This window comes from Staurois parvus, unplaced genomic scaffold, assembly GCF_062004578.1.
Source record: "Staurois parvus isolate SC_StPar_1 unplaced genomic scaffold, SC_StPar_1.0 ptg000422l, whole genome shotgun sequence".
Taxonomy (NCBI): Eukaryota; Metazoa; Chordata; class Amphibia; order Anura; family Ranidae; genus Staurois; species Staurois parvus.
This window is the reverse complement of record NW_028318218.1, coordinates 7337744-7359142: the sequence shown is the minus strand read 5'-3', so window position 1 is coordinate 7359142 and position 21399 is coordinate 7337744. Positions and strand designations below refer to the sequence as shown.

The following is a 21399-nucleotide window of genomic DNA, read 5'->3' as shown; positions in this document are numbered from 1 at the left end:
TTTTTTATTATCAAAGGAAAACTGGCCCAAAATAGTAAAAAAAAAAAAATGTTTTTATTTAGTTGTGTGTTTCCTGTTACTACCATAACCTACCACCAAAGAGCAACCCAAAATAAATTCTCCAGCTCTTGATGATCGCAGCGATACCATATATATGTATGTTATTTGTTGTTTGTACCCGTAGTACAGCCCTGAAACAATAGTGCGCATTTTGTTTTTGTCTTTTTTTTTTTTACCTAAAACACACTGACACTAACTGACACTGATACCAATTTTTTTTAATCCTGACCTTTGACCCTGACCTTTTGACCTTGACCCTTTGACCCTGACATTGACCCAAGCAATAACCCTAGCACTGAACTAGATCAAACCTTGATCTAGGTATTTTATTTTTTATTTTATTTAATAATTATTTATCTTTTTTTTTAACAAACTTTTTTTTCTCTCTATGCCAGGAGTTAGAGATACAATGTATCTCTCTTCTCCATTCATAGAGAGAAAAAAACAAGGGGGCCGGGCTGTACAGTGACTGATCGTTATGATAGCCTATCACAGCGATCATGTGACCTGGAATCGGGAGTCCCGGGGCTCTCAGTGACACCGCGGTCTTTGTGCTGGGAGAGCACAGTGCGGCGTGCTCCCAGCACAAAGACATGTACGCAAATATGCGGCCCCACAGAAAAAAGCCCAGTTCCGTGAGGCCACATATTTGTGTGACGGCGTCAAGGGGTTAAAGTATATGGGGGGGGGCATAGATTCTAGCCCAAGTACATAGATATACACTGATCAGCCCTAACATTATGACCACTAACAGGTAAAGTGAGTAACATTGATTATCTCATGAAAATGGCACCTGAAAGTGGGTGGGGTATATTAGGTAGCAAGAGAATATGTTGTCCCTGAAGTTGAGTTGTTGAAAGTCGAAAAAATGGACAAGCATAAGGATTTGAGCACCTTTGACAAGGGCCAAATTGTAATGGCTGGAAGACAGGATCAGAGCTACTCCAAAACTGCAGCTCTTGTAGGATAATCCTGGTCTGCAGTGATCAGGACTAACCAAAAGTGGTCCAAGGGAGGAAAACTGGTGAACTGGCAACAGAGTCATGGGGAGCCAGGGCTCATTGCAAATGTGGGGAGCGTAGGCTGACCAGTGACCAATAGAAGAGCTTTCGTAGCTGAAATGGGTGAAAAAGTCAAAGTATAACTAATACCTTTTTTTTTTAGTTTTGGATAGAGTGGAGAGGGGTTAGAACCCCCTTTAGTGTGTATTGCTGTCTGTGCTCCTGAGTTTTCCCTTTTCTTCCTATGTTGCCCCCTCCCGACCTCCAGGAGCATGGTGGTCACCCCCAAAGACAGGGAGGGCTGACATTTCACCTCAGGGTGCAGGTTGCCAGGCATGGTGGGTGGTGGGACAGTGTAGAAAAATGGGTACCTGTCACTTTTAGAATGCACGAAAATCAGTTTTATTGATCACAACAATACAAAACTCAGGGAGCGAGGGTTATGGCACAGAACACCATTAAATCAAAAAGACAGCACACTAGCAGACTCCTTAGACAAAAGAAGTAAGGTAGACAGCAGTACAGGGAAGAGCTTTTAAGCTGCAACCAGCAATCTGTATTTTAGTAAACACAGCTGTCTCGTCTAGGAACAAAAAGAAAACTCACAAGGACATGCAGGAATTCTTTAGATGAGACCATCTTGACACTTTCCCAGGCTCTCAACAGTTCCCCGGTCTATGGCAGAGGCACTTCTGGTACTTCATCTCATGTCTCTATCCTTTTCTTTATGCTTCCAGGTGATAAACAGGCTCTCTCTCTAGCAGAGCCTCGAACACATGGCTAGGCCTTAGGCTTCAGGCCTAACCAATCCAGCGGTTCCACAAGGTCTGGGTGGGAAGACGCCAATCATCTGACCTCCCCAAATATTTATACTTTCTCCCAGCATGTTCAGCAGTTCCACAAGGTCTGGGTGGGAAGACGCCAATCACCTGACTCCCTAAATATTTATACTTTCTCCCAGCATGTTCAGCAGTTCCACAAGGTCTGGGTGAGAAGACGCCAATCACTTGACCTCCCAAATTATTTATACTTTCTCCCAGCATGCTCAGCGACCAAAAAAACCCCTACTGATTAGCTGAGAAAAGTATGCATATTCATAACCCAGCTTTACTGCAATCCATCCTACTAGTGCCAATAGTAACAGTGCCACCTATTGACAGAAGGGAGGAACCACGGCTACACCAGGTTTAGGGAAAGCCCCAAATGATCAAAGACTATAAATCAACCAGGTTGCCTACAACCCAGCATAACTACATTTACTAGTAGCCCCTGTTTAAGGCAAGGGTGCTACACCTATACTAAAGATACAACAGGAAGTGAAGGCAAACTTCTTTAAAATTAAAAAGAAATCCTCCTAAACAGCTGTCACTACAACAGTTGTCCCCATTGAAGGATTTCCCACAATTCCTGTACTGGTGACATAAACATGCTCAATTTCTTGTCATTTTCTGTCCCCCTTGGCAATGGTCACCAAAAAAAAAAACAGTCGGACTGTTAATGTGTGGGTACATACAGTAATAAAGACTTAGCAGGGCTTCTAAGCCCTCCCACTATAGCATGGACACACTCTCTGATCCTCATTTCTTTATTAGATCTGAAATTTATGACAGTCCTTAAAAGCATTGCATAAATTGAACATTATGTACATCCCTTTCATGACGTCAGGGGCTGCAATTTAGCTCATAAGTTGACAACCACTGGACTGAGCAGGGGCGTACATACAGGGGTTGCAATCCAGCCCCATGCTCCAGGGGGCCCGTGTGGCCACTCTGTGTATCTGGATAGGAAGGGCAGCGGTATGTAGAGGAACCAATCCTTCCATGCAGCCCCTGAATGTCTGCGGGAGGGAGAGGAGGAGAAGCAGGCATTCAGTGACTGCATAGAGGAATCAGTTCCTCTATATACTGCAAGTACCGATCATTGTTTTTTATTTTTTTTTTATATTCATAGCTGAGGCATAGTAAATTGTGCTCACAATGCTTCAGTTTATGAATGAACAGGAAGTTCTTTACAGAACTACTACTGTTCATTTTGTGCTGCTGAGGCTGCAGAAATGAAGTCTGAGGTGTCCTCAATCTCCTTTCTCTGTCTCAAAGGTGAAACATCAGAGGTCTGTTTAGACCCCTGATATTTCACCAAAGTCCCACAACAGGCATCCTAATTTTTTTTTAAATAATACAAATTACAGTTGTAAATAAAATAAGTAAATAAATTAAATAAAATGGTAAAAAATTATTTAAAAAAATTAACAAAAATAAAAAGTTAATGTCACCATTGTTAGAACTGCTGGGGTCACAAAGGTCACATTTGTGACCAGACCCTGGCGTTCTACCACCATGGGGGGATCCCAAGACAGCAGGAAAGCGGTCCTCTGCGGGGCCATATAAAAGGGTCCCATGTCTTTTTGGGGAAAAAAAGCGTCCCGTGATGGAGAAAAGGGCCATGGGGGGGTCCCTTCATGGTTTATTGCACTAGGGCCCTGAAGGTTCTAGTTACGCCTCTGGGACTAAATCTTTGACATATGGAACACTGGTAAATATAGCAAAAATATCTAGTTCAGGAGGTGCAGTTCTGGAGGTGTTAAATTTAAAAACGCATCTCTTCCGTGTATAGAAATCCAGTAAACACCCTTATAGAAACCTCGGTTTAGTAAATGTGCATTTGTCAGCACTGACACTTTGAAATAAGCTTTATCATCCCCCTTTCTTTTCAATCTATCACATTTAAGTTGCAGCGGTTTATTTTCTAAAGCTGGAGGCAGGAACCTGCAGCATTTAATGGTCTGTTTGGAAGTTGAATCCTGGATGCTGTACATCCGTGACATATCGAGCAGAGAAGAATAGATGCAATTTGTCAGCTAAACAATCCCCCTAATCTCCCCGCAGATACTCTTTCTTTCTTGGGAAAGGTTAGACATGCCCACTCTGGAGTTCTGTACATACAGAGAGCGGGGGCTTTCTCTCATCCTCTCCTGCCACTTATCAAGGCGTAAAACGCGTATTTGTAACTCGGAAACGACTATCGGGAGATCAGTGTTCGTTGCTGCCCTTCCTTTGACATAAGTGTGTGTTGGACTGCATGAACAACCTTTGGTTATACACAAAAAAAAAAAAAAGAGTATTATACTTGCTTACCTGGTATTGTATGGTAAGGAACAAAGGCGGCTGGAGCCAAACAGAGTCAAGTAGATGTAAACCCTAACTGGATGACATTTCTATTGCTAAAACTCTGTGCACGATAAGCAATTTTCAATTTTTTTTTATATTAGAAATGACTGTTTTCACCTTCTTTCATTCTTTGTTGCATGGATCTCATGCAGCCTATCTGCAGCTACTTCCTGTCTACATGTGCGCGCTCCACTGATGGTTACATGTCACTGGTCAGGTTTATTGATGGAGACAATGGCGGAACAATGCATTGAGAATTGGCACATTTGCTTAAACTTTCCACCAGAAGTGCAAAGGAAAGGGTAGTAATCAGAGCAATGGGGAGACAGCGTTGTCATGTTATAACAGGAAGTACTTGAAAATGACCTTCATGGTGGGACACAGGTATTACTTTGATGAAAACTGCATATTTAAAAAAAAAATATTTTTTAAACTACATAAACATGTAAAGCCTACATGAGAATTTTAATGATGAGATTTAATGTTGCGTTAAAGAGGCATAAATCCAAATATATACTTTTTGTTTTTCTTGCCAAATTATTTTAAAGTAGTAAAGACTGATGTGGCACAAAGATTTTTTCACCTTCAATAATGTGATGCACTGTAAATATGTGACATTTTGATATGGTAGTATTAGTCCTCATGCACACGGGACATTTTTACAGCTGCTGTTTTTGGCTTTTGACGTTTTTTTATACAGATAGTAAACCCCTCAGCATGTTATCCTATGTTATAGTGTAAAAACCACTCCTTCTCACTCAGTTATCTAAATCCCAATAACTCAGTGTAACGCCTTCCACCCCAGAAAGGCAAGTACAAACAGTGATAAAGAGCCACATAAATATTAATAAAAATAAAAAAATAATTTAAAATTATGTGTGCAAAAACCCAAATTGTGATCTGAAAATAAATCTTCTAAATAAATCCAAAAAGTCACTGAAAATCATCCAGTGTCCAAAAATTATTTTTCTTATATAGTGAACTGTCCAAAGATATGCGTAGTCATACACAGTTCTTCCTTTTTCCCGTATTACATTCTGCAATTACATATTACACTCTGTGACGATCGCGGCATCGGAGACCCAAGCTAGAACAGGAAGCCCTCGCAGTTGATGTCATGGTTCATAACTTACTCTCGGTGCATTTAGCAGCCTTGCCACTAGTAGATCAATACGCAGAATCATCTGCTGAATGTCTAGATATGAAATATGACATACCTGCTGGGATGGTTAAGGAGATATAATTTTCTTCTCTCCTGTTGATGGCAGCTAGGGGATGTAATATATCAGACGACTTGTATTAAAGAGACTGATCTGAATATATGCCTGGTTGTTAGGTACGTCTTTCATAAGATATGAAATCATAGGGGAAATGGATTTTTGAATGTGATGTCAGCTTTATGGCTTATCTGGAATGTCTTTGAGGCTCAGTGAGGGACTTGGTTTATGGCTTTACGATATCCCAGACTGAGACGCTAACAGACATCTAGGCACCAGCTAGGTTGGGGTTTTATAGCCATGGAGCTCTCCCGCTGAGCCTGACTGCCTGTGACCTCTGCCTCATCCAGACCACATGCCACTCAACAGAGAGGGAGGGGGGATGAGGGAGAGAGATACAAGATGGAGGGTTTAAAGCAAAATGGATGACCACGTCCACCTCTGTGTAATATGGAAAAAGGAAGAACTGTGTATGACTACACATATCTTTGGACAGTTCACTACATAAGAAAAATAATTTTTGGACACTGGATGATTTTTGGATTTATTTAGAAGATTAATTTTCAGATCACAATTTGGGTTGTTGCACACATAATTTATTTATTTTATTATTTGTTATCCTATGTGTCCATGCACACATAAACTGTAATCAACATTTTTTAGCAAGGACGTTTTTTGGCTGGAGAAAAAACCCAGAACTGGTGGGTTTCTAGAGGAGTTTTGTAGCTGTAAAAACACTCTAACGCTGAAAAATGTGGCAAAACGTCGCAAACTGTCATTTTTAGACTTTTTTTGACCAAAAAAATCAGCTGAAAAATGCAAATGCGCAAAAATGCCGCTAAACGTGGCAAAATGCCGCTAAACTAATACTGATACTAATTCAAAAATGCTAAAAAAAGCTGAAAAACTCACGTTTTTAACGTGACTTTACAAAGCTAACGTTACCAGCATTATCAAAACACCCCGTGTGCATGGAGCCTTATAGTATTATCTTCACTAGGATTGCTTGATTGATGATGTTTTAGCAAATTTATAACGAGTGGGGCTTGTAATTTGTATTAGAGCGCTGTGGAAAGCGAGCCATTTATCCCTCCAGTATGTTACTGGATTGTCTAAGAAATACAAAATATCTGTGTTATAGGTTTATCGGTAATCTGAGTGCGAGGTATGACAAAGATTCGGCCTGCAGTATCTGAATCAAAGAGGAAAATACAAAACACGTCTGTTAAACAGAAATGGATCACATTATACATATAATTACTTTCTATATAGTGGCAACGCAGGCCACATGGAAAAGCGCATCAATTTGTATTACAGAATTACCATTACTAACATATAAACAGAGAAAATGAATGTCAGAACAAACACAAAACTGAATAAAGATAGCATAAACAATGTGTGACTAACCTGTATCAAGCGGAGAGCACAAAACACTTGTTGCTCACTTGTATTCCAAGTTTAATGTGAGCTTGTTGATATTAGTATCCTGAAGTCACACTACAAATCATTAGAAATCCCCCTAGCTGCAGCGTAGTAATAGCATTACTGGGAGATTTATTCATTTACTTGCTAACCTGGAACATATCCACACATGTACAGGGAGAACATAGAGCTTCCAAGCTGATAACTGGATCTTTGGGGCCCAGTGCTGTAATGAACTCTAAAACTCCAAAACTTGAGGACACCTGACCATCACACCTATATTATCTGGGTAGACAAGTTATCGGGGAAGGCTTTCCACAAGTTTATGGAGTGTCTGTGGGACTTTGTACTGATGTTGAACAAGAAGACCTAGTTTGCAATTGACATTTATCACTCTTTTCTTCCATATATGTAACGTTGTCATAGATGTTCCATGAAGGGTAAAGCAATAGGTTCACTTGATTATCCCTCACTTCCCCCTTTCACTCTTGCATCATCCCTTTTGATTCCCAGCGCTAAGAGAAAATGCACAGTTAGTCAGTTTGGATGGAGATTACACAGGTCTAAGGTAATTTTTCCAAACCCCATATATCGCTGCTCAAGTCTGGTGATGAGCTGCTCAGCCACCCTGTGCTGCATCATAAGAAGACGAGAAAAGAGTTATATGATTATAAGATATGGCGGGGGTAAGTGTCAAGGTCCTACCTTTCCTCAGAGTTGGTGCTGCTCCATGTGCTAGCATCCATGTTAGGTTTCTGCAAAGCATGGTGGGAGCCTTTTATGCTTTCAGGCCTCTGCGGTCCCTCCTCCAGAGGGGTGTGACTGATCACATTTAAGCCTGTTGTCTGCACTTGCTCTTTGCATTCGTGTCCTGTATGATTGTGTTGCAGCAAGCTCTTGTTCTACTCTCGTTGCTCTCCTGGAATCTGACTCGGCTTTGACTAAGACTATTCTCTGCCTTATCCCTTTATCTGACCTCCCGTTGCTGAACCCGGCTCGTGACCTGTGTATTCTTCCCTACCGTCTTGTACTGTCTGTCCCGCTGTTATCGACCCGGCCTGTCCGACCACTCTATTGTTTCCCATCTGGTTCCCACCAGCTGTACGCCATTGGCGGCGGCCATTACCACAGCTGGGGTTACTTGGGGGCCGCGACCTGGTCCCTGGCTGTGTCAAGTCCATCCCCACCATCAGGGGCCCTGGTGAAAGGCAGCCTGGGGCTTAGACTCCGCGCCCTGAGGGACTCCGGTCTGTGGGTGGTGGCTGTTGTCAGTCGGTGCGTGACCCTACAATTAGGCCTGCCCGTCCATTCCACCGCTCCTGCCCTGACAGTAAGTAAGTGTATTGGCAAAGCAAAGGCTTACGTCAAACATACACTGTGGTGAAAATAGAAGATATATCCTTGATACATACAAGGACGTCAGTGTAACTGCTCAGTATTTCCATTTTTCATGCAAGCATTGTTGTAGTAGTTCCAGTCTACCCTAGTCTACACTGTTGGTAATCTGGGATCACTACAGAAAGCCTATTGTAAAACAAAAATCCCTAAACCAAGAAGTTTCACACAGTCACCCATCAGCACAGGCTTTAGGAAGCGCTCTCCCAATTTAATTCCAGTGACCCTGCAAGGGGGTATTCTGGCTGCAGTAAAGTTTGGAGCACTCAGATTAAAGCGGTAGTGTTGTTGCACAAAACAAAATTCCCCAAAGTGGGGAAACCCGGTGGCCTCTATCCTCTGCCATCTTTTTGTTTAAGCTCTACAACCTCTATCAGAGCCTTCACCATTGGACTCTTCCTATCATGCACTGTGGGTCCTTCTACTGACACCTGTTGTGTCTTATAATGTAGTACTAGTAGTGTTGTGTAGTGTAGTAATCCAGTGATTTGTCCTGAAAGGATGTAGCAGCCAGGGGAAGAGGCAGAGTGTGGCTGTAGTTAAGGCAGCAACTGTGGACTCCTATCCCTTTAATTGAAAATTATAAGGATTCCAATGAGCACATTTGAATAGTCTGTACCAGCATGCCCCCCTTCTCCATCAAAAAGATATCAATTACCTTCCTTGTAAAGTGAAAGGCTGTTGCACAGTTTTGACCTGATATGCTATCGCCCTGGTTTACTGCAGGAGCTGTGGCTGTGGATGGAACCATAGCATCCATCAGGGGACACAACTTTTTAACACTCACCAAGGTGTCAAATGCTGAAAATTCTGATGGAGGCTGTAGCACTTCAATGTAGAGAAGATAATGGGCATGGGCAGCCAGAAAGGTAAGTATAGTTTTTTGAGGCAACAACAATGTTGCTTCAAGGTAAGTGGACACACAACAGATTTAGGAGCTTGAGAACACATAGCTATTTAGTTTGGAAAAAGGCAAATGACTATCAGCTCAACCACCAAAAAAAGCTAACACCATGGACCTTTTATGAAAATCATCCAAACATTTTTTTAAATTAATTGAAATTTACCATCACTGCCTAATTTGGTAGAGCATTCATTTTGTAAAGTGCTGCGCAAACTGTTGGCGCTATATAAATCCTGTATAATAATAATTCCATAATTTAACCAAACTTTTTTGTAAGAAATCCTTTCTGAATGGCGGGCAACACTTCCTTTCCCTCAAACATAACAAATGTCTCCTAGTCCTCTGTACAATCAATGGGATAAAAAGATAATCTTCCAGAGTTTTATTTTGACCTTGGATACATTAATACATATTGATTAGATCACCACTAAGTCTTGCCATCCCTGTAAATGAAAATTTACATTGTAAGTGAGATCTCAAATACCCTTCGTCAATTAGACCGCCTGCCTCCATTGTCTATTCAAATCACATAAGTCCTTGTTACAGAACATTGCTCAAATATGCAAAGATGTGGTCTTACAAGTGACTTACACAGGAGCAATATTATACTTGCTCCTATTTTTTTTCCCTTTTTATAAACTCCTAATATTTGCTTTTTCAGATACTGCTTATAGCATTTGGTTCTTGGCAAAAAATTAATTCATTTTTTCAAGTACTTCTCCAGCTCTGTTTCCCCGGCTTTTTTATGTTAAGTAGAACTAAACTCTGAAAAAGAAAATTTAGTTTTGTAGTGCATTGTAGAAAAAGGATCAGATTTTTTGTTAATACAGATTTTCCTATTTTGTTCATGTTTTCTCTCTGTACAGTGTGCACCATTCTGTAACTTTTAAAGAACTTCCTGTAGACATGAGCACGCTCGCTGTCACATTTTTAATGTAGTAACTACATTGGTCTTATATAGTTCAACTTGGGAGTGAACAGGAAAATAGCAGCAACTGCAGTCAGTAATAGCTGTCCCCCTAGGAAAGGAAAAGGAAGTACCTGTAATTATTCCTTGCTGGAATATTCACCAGGAATTATATATTTAAAAACAGAAAGTAAAAAAGTAAAAAAAAAAAAACTAAATAAATAAATAAATATAGAACATCATTTTTGGTTGAAAGCGACCCTGTCACCACACTATTCATTTCAGTTAAAATATTCTCATAAAACTATATAGTGTATGTAGTTAATGTATTTTAGGCAAGTTACTTACCTGTAAAAAGCCTTTCTTGTGTAGACATGCCCAAAGTCCCAAGATTGCTGCTGGCCACTTCCTTCTTGGATGTGATGTCAGAAGCCTCAGCAAGTTCAGAGCTGTCATTCAAATGACACTTTTAAGTATTCCCTTTCAGTCTTTCCCTGGCTGCTAAATAAAAAGTTAGACTCAACCAGAATAGGAGTTGGCTATTACATGCAAGCAGAGGGGGCTGTACTGGGGTATTGACTCTTGCAGGGCTGGGACAAGGGGTACGCAGAAGGGTCAAATGCCCTGCCAATGGATTTCTGTAGGGATGGGACGCCTTCCTTCTGTTACAAGGCTGACAGGTGTACTGACAGCAGCATCACTATTCCTGTCAGCCCAATGCTGGGAATGGCGAGGAAAGGAGGAGAGAGTTGGAAAGTGCAGGCTGTGTTCTCTCTCCCTCTCCTTCTCCTGTATTCAGAAGCTGGCGATGGTAATCACAGACACACAGGAGTGCCTGCTCTGGCAGAAAGGAAGAGGGGGAGAGAGAACACAGCCCACAGCTGAGGGCAGAATTGTCTAGGAGAGTGCTGGGAGGAGGCGGGCTGTGCGCTCTCTCTCCCTCCTGCTCTTCTCTCCTGTCAGTGCAGTGCTCCTATGGCCTGTAAACACAGCTGTCGGCTTCTGCATAGAGGTGCACTGACAGCTCAGGATTGTTTCTATTATCTTACACCCCTGGCTACCTCCTCCTCACCCTGGGAGAAGAAATTGCAGGTGGGGGCTGGTAAATTTGGCATCTTTGCCCTGGGTACCGGATGAGCTTGTTCTGGCACTGCTTCCAGGAGTAATCAAATTTTCAAACAAGTAACTGGTTATTCATTCAAAAGGATACAAAATATCACACACTCTGTGAAAGTTCTTTATTAGAAAAAAAGCATGCCCCATGGTGTAAATCAATTTTCAATCACGTAATCCAGCAATGTGCATCTGTCACTTAAAGAAAAATAAACCTATTTTTCTGACAAATAGGACTTTACAGGTACATTAAGCGACAACTACACTTAAATTATAAATCTATATTTTTATTTGCACATATCAGCAGGGGTGTTTTTACCACAAGGCATTTGCCTAGGGCCGCATTTTTCAGGGGGGGGGGGGGCAGCACTGCCCCCTGGAAGAAGGAACGGAAAAAGGGACACACGCGTCATGGGGACCTGGTGGGTTCCGAGAGATGCTGTGGGTTTCATGACTCTCATTCCTGGGGATGTCCGGAGCTGTGAAGGTGAATGTCTTTCTCTCTTGCCATGGGGTATGGTGGCTCGTGTATGGAGGGTATTAGAAGGCTCGGGTGGAGGGCAGGGGTGCTCTTGGTGAATGTCAGGCTCTTTCTGTGGGGGGGGGGGCAGCAATTTTTGTGTTGCCTAGGGCAGCACAAAACCTAAATACACCACTGCATATCAGTTATTTACATTGTCTTCCATCTTGAAGAGCTGTTGGTTCCTCTAATATGTGATCTACAGATATTAATGAGAATTCTTTCCATCTGCTGGGCTTGGCTGGTGGTCCCTTCCTTGCCCCTGTGTCCACATGGGTGATAGCGGAGGTGCCAGACCATCTTTCCATATTCAATAAGCTGAAAACATCTTGACATACCATTGTAGTGTCCTTCTTTTCTGTGGAAGTGTATTTTTTTCTGTAAAACACATTGACATCAGGAGGACACTTTGCCCAAGTCTTTCTAATTTTTAGGGTTAAAGTTTTTATATGTCTAGATATGAATGGTTACAATCAGGGGCGGACTGACAACTCATGGGGCCCCCGGGCAATAGGGGATCATGGGGCCCCTGTGTCCTCGCCCACACTCAAACCACACCCAAAAAAGCCTAGGAAAGGTACCAGGGGCATCTCATGGGGCCCCCTACTGACCCCAGGCCCTCGGGCAGTGCCTGAGTTCCCAAATGGTCAGTCTGCCCCTGGTTACAATATATCAGAATGTGCCTTTGTAAGGGTTACACAGATCAAGAATAACCCATATGATTTTAACTGATATGTGAAAATAAAAATACATTTTTTTAATTTTGTTGTAATTGTCTCTGAATGTACCAATACAGCCAGATTTTTCAGAAAAATAGGTTTATTATTGTTTAAGAGTGTTATATGCCTATGGATGTTGCCTATTTTATGCACATTCTTCATCAATCACAATGAACATCACCTGATGACAGGGCAAAATAATACATGACAGTTCCTCTGGTCGTTGACTGACTTTCACTGCGAGTGACATTTCCCCAGCTGAATGTAAACAAAAGCTGCTGGGGATTCTGACTGATGTCTTTGACCAGATTTGGTCATCAATACCATATTTGATTAATAAAGTCACCTGGGATGGCCGCCTACCAGCTTACTTACTATTTGAAACATGCTGGCTGACAACATTGCCGGGATGCTGGTGGCTTCCTGCATCCCAGCAACCAATGACATTATGGACGCTTTGGTCAGTTTGTTGATGGCAGCGCTGAGAGAGCTAGACCTCTTCTCAGAGATCCACGGCACCTCAGTGGAGAAAGACTGCTGTTTTTACAGCTGCTGTTCTTGGCTTTTGACGTTTTTTTTCTACAGCCAGTAAACCCCCCCCCAGTATGTTATCCTATGTGTCCATGCACACATAGACTGTAATCAACGTTTTTTGGCAGGGACTTTTTTTGCTGGAAAAAAAAGGCCAGGACTAGTGGGTTTCTAGAGGAGTTTTTAATTGTAAAAATGCTCTAAAGCTGAAAAATTCTGTAAAACTCGGTAAATCGTGGCAAACCAGCGTTTTTGGACTTTTTTTACTAAAAAAATGCTAAAAAACACAAATGTGAAAAAAAGTGGCAAAACACTGCTAAACACTAATACAAAAATGCTAAAAAACACTGAAAAACACATTTTTAACATGACTTTACACATCTAACGTTACCAGTGTTATTGAAACCCCCAGTGTGCATGGAGCCTAAAGCCAGCACTCTTTAGCCTCCAGCAACCACCATCCTCTGGAATACCTACCAGACAGTGATCCCTGTTTCACAGGGTAAAAGCCTGTGAAGGAAGAGACAGCATAGGAAGCGTCCAAAATATTGAACAGTTCTCCAGCAAACATAATCAGCCCTCCCTCAAGGCTGCTCATTGGCTAGGTCATTAAATATTTATAACACATAATACCACTGCTCTAACATAACCTGCTAAGCATGCCTTAACAGCAAGTTGCCGCGAAAATACGTGCTGTACTTTGAAAACACTCCTGCTAAGGTACAAATAGAAGTCAGCCCACTGCATGCTATAGACTCAAATACGAAAAAGGGAATTTTTAAAAATCGTATCTCTACAAATGCATATGATTTTGTCAAAAGTGTTATTTTAATATATTTCTGAATTGAAATAGTTATAAATAATAGTACTCTGCATGGTGCCTTGGTGTTTGGTGGACCATAGCTCTGTGTTGGGGGCCACTTTTGCCATTTTGGATTTTTTTTCTTTTGGCCAGGATGAGTGTTTCTTTTGATAGATACAGTATAACATTGCTTCTCTCCTTTGTATTTGTAAAAGTACAAGTATACAGTTCTCCTTGAGTCAATGTACAGTATACTGTAAAGGCCACAACAACTAAAGAATTGTTTCATGCTGTAGAAGTGAATGAAGTCAACAAAACATGTCAACCACCTTGTTGTGAAATGGTATGTATAGTAATATAATGTGGTATAAACTCTAACACATATAGACATTGTTGGGGTATCTTGGAGCTTTTTTGGAGTATTGATTGGTTTGTGTGAGAGTTATAGCAAACGATGGTATATACAGGGGTTATACAAAAAATGGAAACACTACATGTTTTGCAGGTGTGAAAGTGACATGTTTTGTGTTGAAAGCGGAAGTCAGGGGTGTATTTACCAAAAGGCAAACAAGGCATTTGCATACGGCAGCATTTTTCAGGGGGCAAGCACTGCCCCCCAGAAGAAGAGATGGAAGAAGGGACACATGCAGCCTGGGGACCAGGTGGGATCCGAGAGAGCTTCGGGCTGTTTGATGGTGTATGCAGAGCCTTACTCTTACTCCAGGGGATGTCCAGAGCTGTGAAGGTGAGTGTCTTTCTCTCTTTCGCTGGGGGTGGGTGGTGGTGTGCCTGGTGTATGGAGTGCGGTGATAGTGGAAGGCTGTCTCGGGTGGGGGAGTTGGGGGGAAGATGAGGAGGGGTGGTTTTGGTTGGTTTCGGGGGGGGGGGGGCAGATTTTTGTGTTGCCTAGGGCAGCAAAAAACCTAAATACACCACTGGCGGAAGAGTGATGTAACAACCGCTGTGTGATGAGACACCTAGCTAACAGGTGAAAAGCCTCACTTTTGTCACTTACTAGTAATACGAGTCAGAGCTTACTGAGCTTCAAAGAGGGCAAATTGTTGGTGTCCACTTAGCTGGTGCCTCTGTGACCGAATTGCCAATGTATTTGTTATGATGGCATATACAGTTTCCGTAAAAAACGTCACCTGATAAGCATAAGCACGGTTGACATGGTCAATTGACCGAAAGGGACAAAAGGACATTGTGCAGGATTGTGACCTGGAATAAGAAACAACTGCTGCAAAAGGGACTGCAGAGCTCAATCTCAGTCTTTACAGTGAAGCCACTTGCTGAATTAGTCTACTGCCATTTTTGTACAGTTTTTGCCTAACCATAAACTCATTTCACTGATATAAAATATTTCCATTAGGACAAAAATAATGCCAAAAATAGACAGCACTACCCTGACCCAACAATGTATGAAAACAATGATTGCTACCATATAAACTACTGTAAACATACATCAAAGTGCAATGTGCATAATGTTCAAAAACATATTGAAATATGTATAAGACAATCAAAATTACAGTAACAAGTGCCACGTGCAATGTGCAAACATATGAATTCATATAAATTCTGGAAACAATCTCATCTAATAATGATACAATATTTGTACAGTAATCCTGCACTTGTTTATGATATACACTGTTTTTGGTGTTTTGGTGATTTTATTGTTTTACATCAAAGCTTACATTATTTTATTTTTGGTGTTCACATTAAAGATTGGATAGCAGCTTCTGAATAGGTCCCTTTTGAAACCATGGTGTGGTTCTGTATAGTTCCCTTTCATTAGGATAATATTGAATTTTTTTTAAGTGGAATTCTGACTTTTTTTTTTTTGGGCTGGACGAAAAGAAAACCTTTTTCTGCAGTAGGATAAGGGAAAGAGTGCGTCATTATCTGGGTTGAAGGTGGGCACCCTGATGTATGACTCAGGTAACAGTTATTTCCCGGCAAGACCCATTCCAGTTTCATTGACTGATACAGATTAACGGTGACTTTGAATGTTCTATGCAAGAATCTGCTAGTTTTTCAAGGTATGTAGTTTTTTTGCCCCAAATACATTTGATCTTTTCATATTTGCTTGGAATTCCACCATAATGATTCAGGAACTGTGTTCTCAAAAACACAGTAATTGCATTACCCTGTAATGATGGGTAAATACACTTTCTACCATATTTTGTGCTGTTTGACAAAACATTGCATATGAGTAGGCGAGAATTACCTTTTCTGCAGTATTTTAAGAAATCCCCTGGATTTTATTATGCCAGCCAAGGACATTTATAGACATTCACCCTGTGGAGATGTTAAATGTAGGTTTCTCTTCTAAGCACATATAATTTGACACCAGAAAACTGTTATGCCTGACCCATTTCTACAAATTTCATTTTATTGTTAGTGTGGCGGGGAACTTATACCAGCATTTTTCATTCTTAGCCTATCCTCCATTGTGCAGTCATGCCATGTATCCGTCACCTTCCACCTTCCCAGGAAAACCAGATATGACTCAGTCGTGTCAGGTTTCATCTGTATCCTTCAAGATCCCAACACAGCTAGTAAATCAAATGATATCAGAACTTGCAGCCAGTGCCTCATCCATTCAGGAAAGATACAGACTATAAGAAGAAATGGGATGCATTTATAATGCCAGGCTAACTATTGGACAGCTTCTTACTACTGAAAAACAGGAATGCATGGAGGAAACACACCAGCTGTGTAGAGTCAAAAATGTATTTGTAGTCTTGATTTGTGAAAAACAATGTGCCTTGGATGGTCAAAGGGACTTCGTTCATCTGAAAAAGATGTATGCTGGACTTAAGGATTTCTGAAAGGTATTAAATTAACAAAAAGCTCCCGGCTGCAAGGGAATATCATAATGTGCTAGTGACAAAGAACAAAGACGTGTGCATTGGTACAGTGATGGCAAGTGCAGGGGTGCATGTTGGTGCAGTGGTAGACACAGTGACACTTGGCTGGCAAGTTGCGCTGGGAACTTTCTTTTCCTTTTTGCCATCCGTTGCCCGTCCATGTGTTCCTTGTTGTACTGCACTGTTGAATTGTTGGCGAGGGGGTGCACTGGACACCCTGGCTGCTATTGTGCTACATGCTGGGTGTCCAGTGCGCTCCTGTACCTTTTAAGGAGGGGTGGGCTCCCTCAGGTTCACCTGCCCTTGGTCTATCCATTAAATACATGTGCTCTCAAAATTTGTAGAGTTAGGACCACAGATTATCGGGTGCCGTGACGGGGTTCTGTGGCTTATGTATGTATTTGCAAATGTGTGCTAACTAAACCCGTTTTTAACGTATACTGTTAGACAGGTTAATTTGGTTGTTAGTAAGCTGGCTGGTAAGTTGAGCTGGGAACTTTCTTTTCTTGTAGACACAGTGGAGCCTTCATGAGGAGCTGTAACTCTAGATAATGGCAATATTTGTGATGAATGGTGAAGCGATACCAATGACATTTAATCAAACGGAAAAGGCAACATATATAAAAGAATAAAATAAGTAGACACGTCACATGTAAAAAATACAAAATAACACTCAGTGTACTGATCCAATTGGATCTAATGAAGTGCTACTAAAGTGAAACAGGTAAACCCTGTAGCAAAAAAAGGTGGACCTTTTTTTTTCCTGATGGAAAAAATCAAGACAACCTCCCCCTGTCCACATAGGGGACTTATGGTGAATATTGCATGACCTCTTGGGGGGTAAAGGACACAAATCAATGTGACCAGTGCCAGTTGTGAATAAATCAAAGTCCAACACTCATAAATACATATGCATTAGTCAGTATAAATGTCCAAAATTACTTCAGCTAATAACTATAAGCCAACAAACTGGTGCATGTGATCATTATAAATGTCCAAAACCACACAGGTTAATAGCTGCAAGCCAACACACTGGTGCTCGTGATAAGATGGTCTTCAAATAGGTGACAGGAATCCTAAATGGCAGAAATGCCCCCTCACCTCCAAGCATTGACCACAAGGGCCAGCTCGTCTTATAAACCTCACCACGATCTCAGAGAATAGACCTCGTCCTGGCAGAGATGTTGCATAAGATCCTTCCCAATAACACTCTCAGGTCACATTCCCATCAGAGCCATGTCGTTAAAACTTAAGCAAAAAACATCCTCCATAGTGCAATATGTTTATTCCAACAACAAATAATAGAAGTTAAAATTGCCCACTCACATTACATGCTAGATAAAATCGCTTTTCACCACATTATATGGGTGTACTGCATGGGCTTGTGAGCATGTCCAAAATGGCGTCCAACCAGAAGTGTGTTACTGGAACTGGCGTACTGACGCGTTGCGTCACGATATCACGTGACATACTTAGGGTATACCCAGTATGGAGGATGTTTTTTGCTTATGTTTTAACGACATGGCTCTGATGGGAATGTGACCTGAGAGTGTTATTGGGAAGGATCTTATGCAACATCTCTGCCAGGACGAGGTCTATTCTCTGAGATCGTGGTGAGATTTATAAGGCGAGCTGGCCCTTGTGCTCAGTGCTTGGAGGTGAGGGGGCATTTCTGCCATTTAGGATTCCTGTCACCTATTTGAAGACCACCTTATCACGAGCACTAGTGTGTTGGCTTGCAGCTATTAACCTGTGTGGTTTTGGACATTTATATTGATCACATGCACCAGTTTGTTGGCTTATAGTTATTAGCTGAAGTAATTTTGGACATTTATACTGACTAATGCATGTGTATTTATGAGTGTTGGACTTTGATTTATTCACAACTGGCCCTGGTCACATTGATTTGTGTCCTTTACCCCCCAAGGGGTCACGCAATTTTCACCATAAGTCCCCTATGTGGACAGGGGGAGGTTGTCTTGATTTTTTTCCATCAGGATAAAAAGGGTCCACTTTTTTTTGCTACAGGTTTTACCTGTTTCACTTTAGTAGCACTTCATTAGATAGAATTGGATCAGTACACTGAGTGTTATTTTGTATTTTTTACATGTGATGTGTCTACTTATTTTGTTCTTTTATATATGTTGCCTTTTTCCGTTTGATTACATGTTATTGGTAGCGCTTCACCATTCATCACAAATATTGCCATTTACCTATTGAAGTCAGGTCAGGTGATAGCAGCTTCTTTGTAGGTATCCATTTAAGCGCAGAAGGTTTCATCCATCATTAACTCTAGATAATGCCCTCTATGCCAGCCGCAAAGGTTGGGTGGGTTAGTTTTGGATGCCAGTTTGGAGATTATAGTACCTGTGTAAGCCACAGCAGAAGCCGAAGCTGAGGAGGGCAGGTCGGTATGGAGCTGACAGGGCCAGAAATTAAAGGGTCATGTCCGAATAAAGTGAAGACTCACCTGCTGTATGGACCACTCTGAATTTGCTTGCAGATGGGTATGGCATTTGTGGATGAAGCTGGTCTACAAGTAAATGTCGATGTTATAACCTTCCTGGATGTATGTTGTCAGAGTTGCAGTCATATAACTTTTCTAAACAGTCCCTGCAGCTAATTCCTCTGAACAATTTTTTACAGAAATGGTGGACAAGGAAAGTTGGTGTGTAAAAAATAAATAAATAAAAGGGGAAGAAGGGAAAAGAAAAACTAATCTAAGAATTCTTGGCCTTGAGTCTATTTTTTATTTTTTTTGAGTTAAGCTGGGTACACACTATAGGAAAATTTGGCAAATGATCGTCCAGTTTTCCTTGATGTTTTCCAGCAAGTCGAAGCCGAGGATGGCACTAATTGTACAAAAATTATCGAACGACAAAAGCTTTTTTTTATTGATGTTGAAATATTGTAGATTATTGCTGTTTATTGTTTCTGATCATGAAAACAGTACACATAAACTGAAAATTGTTAGTTCTGTTCATGTACGAGAAAATTTTGGAGTTTGTCCATTCGGAAATTTTTGTTTTAAAAGGCTGAATCAGATGTTGAAAGTTGTGTACACACTATATGAAAATCGAACGATCCTTCCTGATACCGTATTTTTTTTCTGATTTTCTCATAGTGTGTCGTGTACTCCACACATAATTAGATTATGACCTATAACTAGCTACAAAATCAAATGGCCTGACGAATGTTGTACAAAAGTACTTCGAAATTTTGTTTGCTTTTGAATTTCGAATTTGGAATGAATAGATGGACTTTCCCGAATGAAACTGTTAGAAATTTTCCATCCTTTTCCTTCAAATTTTTTTTTCATTGCAGCTAAAAATGATTTTTTTTGATCCTGCTAATGATTGCAAATTCGAAATAATGTTTTTAAACAATTTCAAATGAAATTCTACTAGTGTATGGCCAACTTCAGGGCCTGAAGTACTTGTAAATGATGGGAATATCTATCCGCAATGTGTGTGCTCGGATCCATACACCCACTCCTGCACGCATGTCAAATTTTGACATGCTGTTGCACCTGGTTTTGTCTGCATCCACCTCTATAGGTTGCATGCACACAGCTCAGGGCAGAGCCAGGAGCATTAGCAAATGTGGCCTACATGCAGAATGGGTGTCTATGCCCTCCTGAATGAAGTCCTAAAATTGTTGCATCTATTTGCAAATTTTAGTGGGTTTGCAGGGAAGTGAATTTGCTGCTGCTCCCTTTTTTCTTGCTGCCTTAGGAACTGGCCAGTGTGGGTTCGCTTCTATATTCATCCCTGTAAATCAAATATAACTCAGGCATGCTGGTTCTATATTCATATATATTCCAGCATTGCTCGAAAATAACATATCTAACCTACCAGTGTGTTCACCATCCAGGAAAACAGAATATATTTGTAGTTTCTACATGGACTGAGTGTTATGCTGTAACTGAAGATGTTTCAAACCCTGGTTGGATCTTTTAATAATAAAGAATGTAAAAATCATGTAGTGCATGTTCATGTTTTCACATTGTATGTATTTAAAGTGGTTGTAAACCCATACATATACTCAGTGAAGCCTCAGGTGATACACAGAGATGAAACTCCTACATAAGTTGTACCTGTTTATCAACGGCTCTTTCTCCTGCACAGTTTTCCAAAGTTGAGATTTTTTCAGTGATCTGATGTCACGCACTGCACAACACAGAGCACGGAGCAGAGTGTAATCTGAGGCCTGAGTGGAGGGAATGAACATACTCCCCTCTATAAAGTCTTATAGGGAAACATGCACAGCTGAGGCTGACAATCACTGTTCGTGTGCTGGAGGAGGGGCAGGTCCGTCTCCTGGGATTGTCTAATGTCAGGATAGACTGTCATTAGTGACTTATGCAGATAGCAGATGCGTGACAGTGCAGACAAACAAACACGCATGTAAGTGACTGTGGTAACTTTAGAACAGCTTTAGAGGTGGACAGACCCAAGGCTGCAGACAAATATAATGGGGTTAGATTTACTAAAACCGATGCACTCAGAATCTAGTGCAGCTGTGCATGATAGCCAATCAGCTTCTAAATTTGGCTTGTTCAATTAAGCTTTGGCAATAAGACCTGGAAGCCGATTGGTTTCTGTGCAGAGCTGCACCAGATTTCACACTCAGTTATAGTAAATAATCCCCACTGTGTCCTTGGTGTGCGAGACATGGTCCTCACAGTTTCAGTGCAGAGTGATAGTTTTGACATGTCTTCCTGTTTGGGAAAAAATATTACTTAAAGTTGAGTTTTTTTTTAAGGGTATTA

General features: G+C 41.2%; 1 protein-coding gene across 1 annotated transcript in view; it reads left to right on the top strand.

The window, feature by feature from the left end:
- GUCY1A2 (guanylate cyclase 1 soluble subunit alpha 2) overlaps window positions 1-21399 on the top strand; it is a 321813-nt gene that overhangs the window by 75888 nt on the left and 224526 nt on the right. The gene's annotated exons all lie outside the window — the stretch shown is intronic.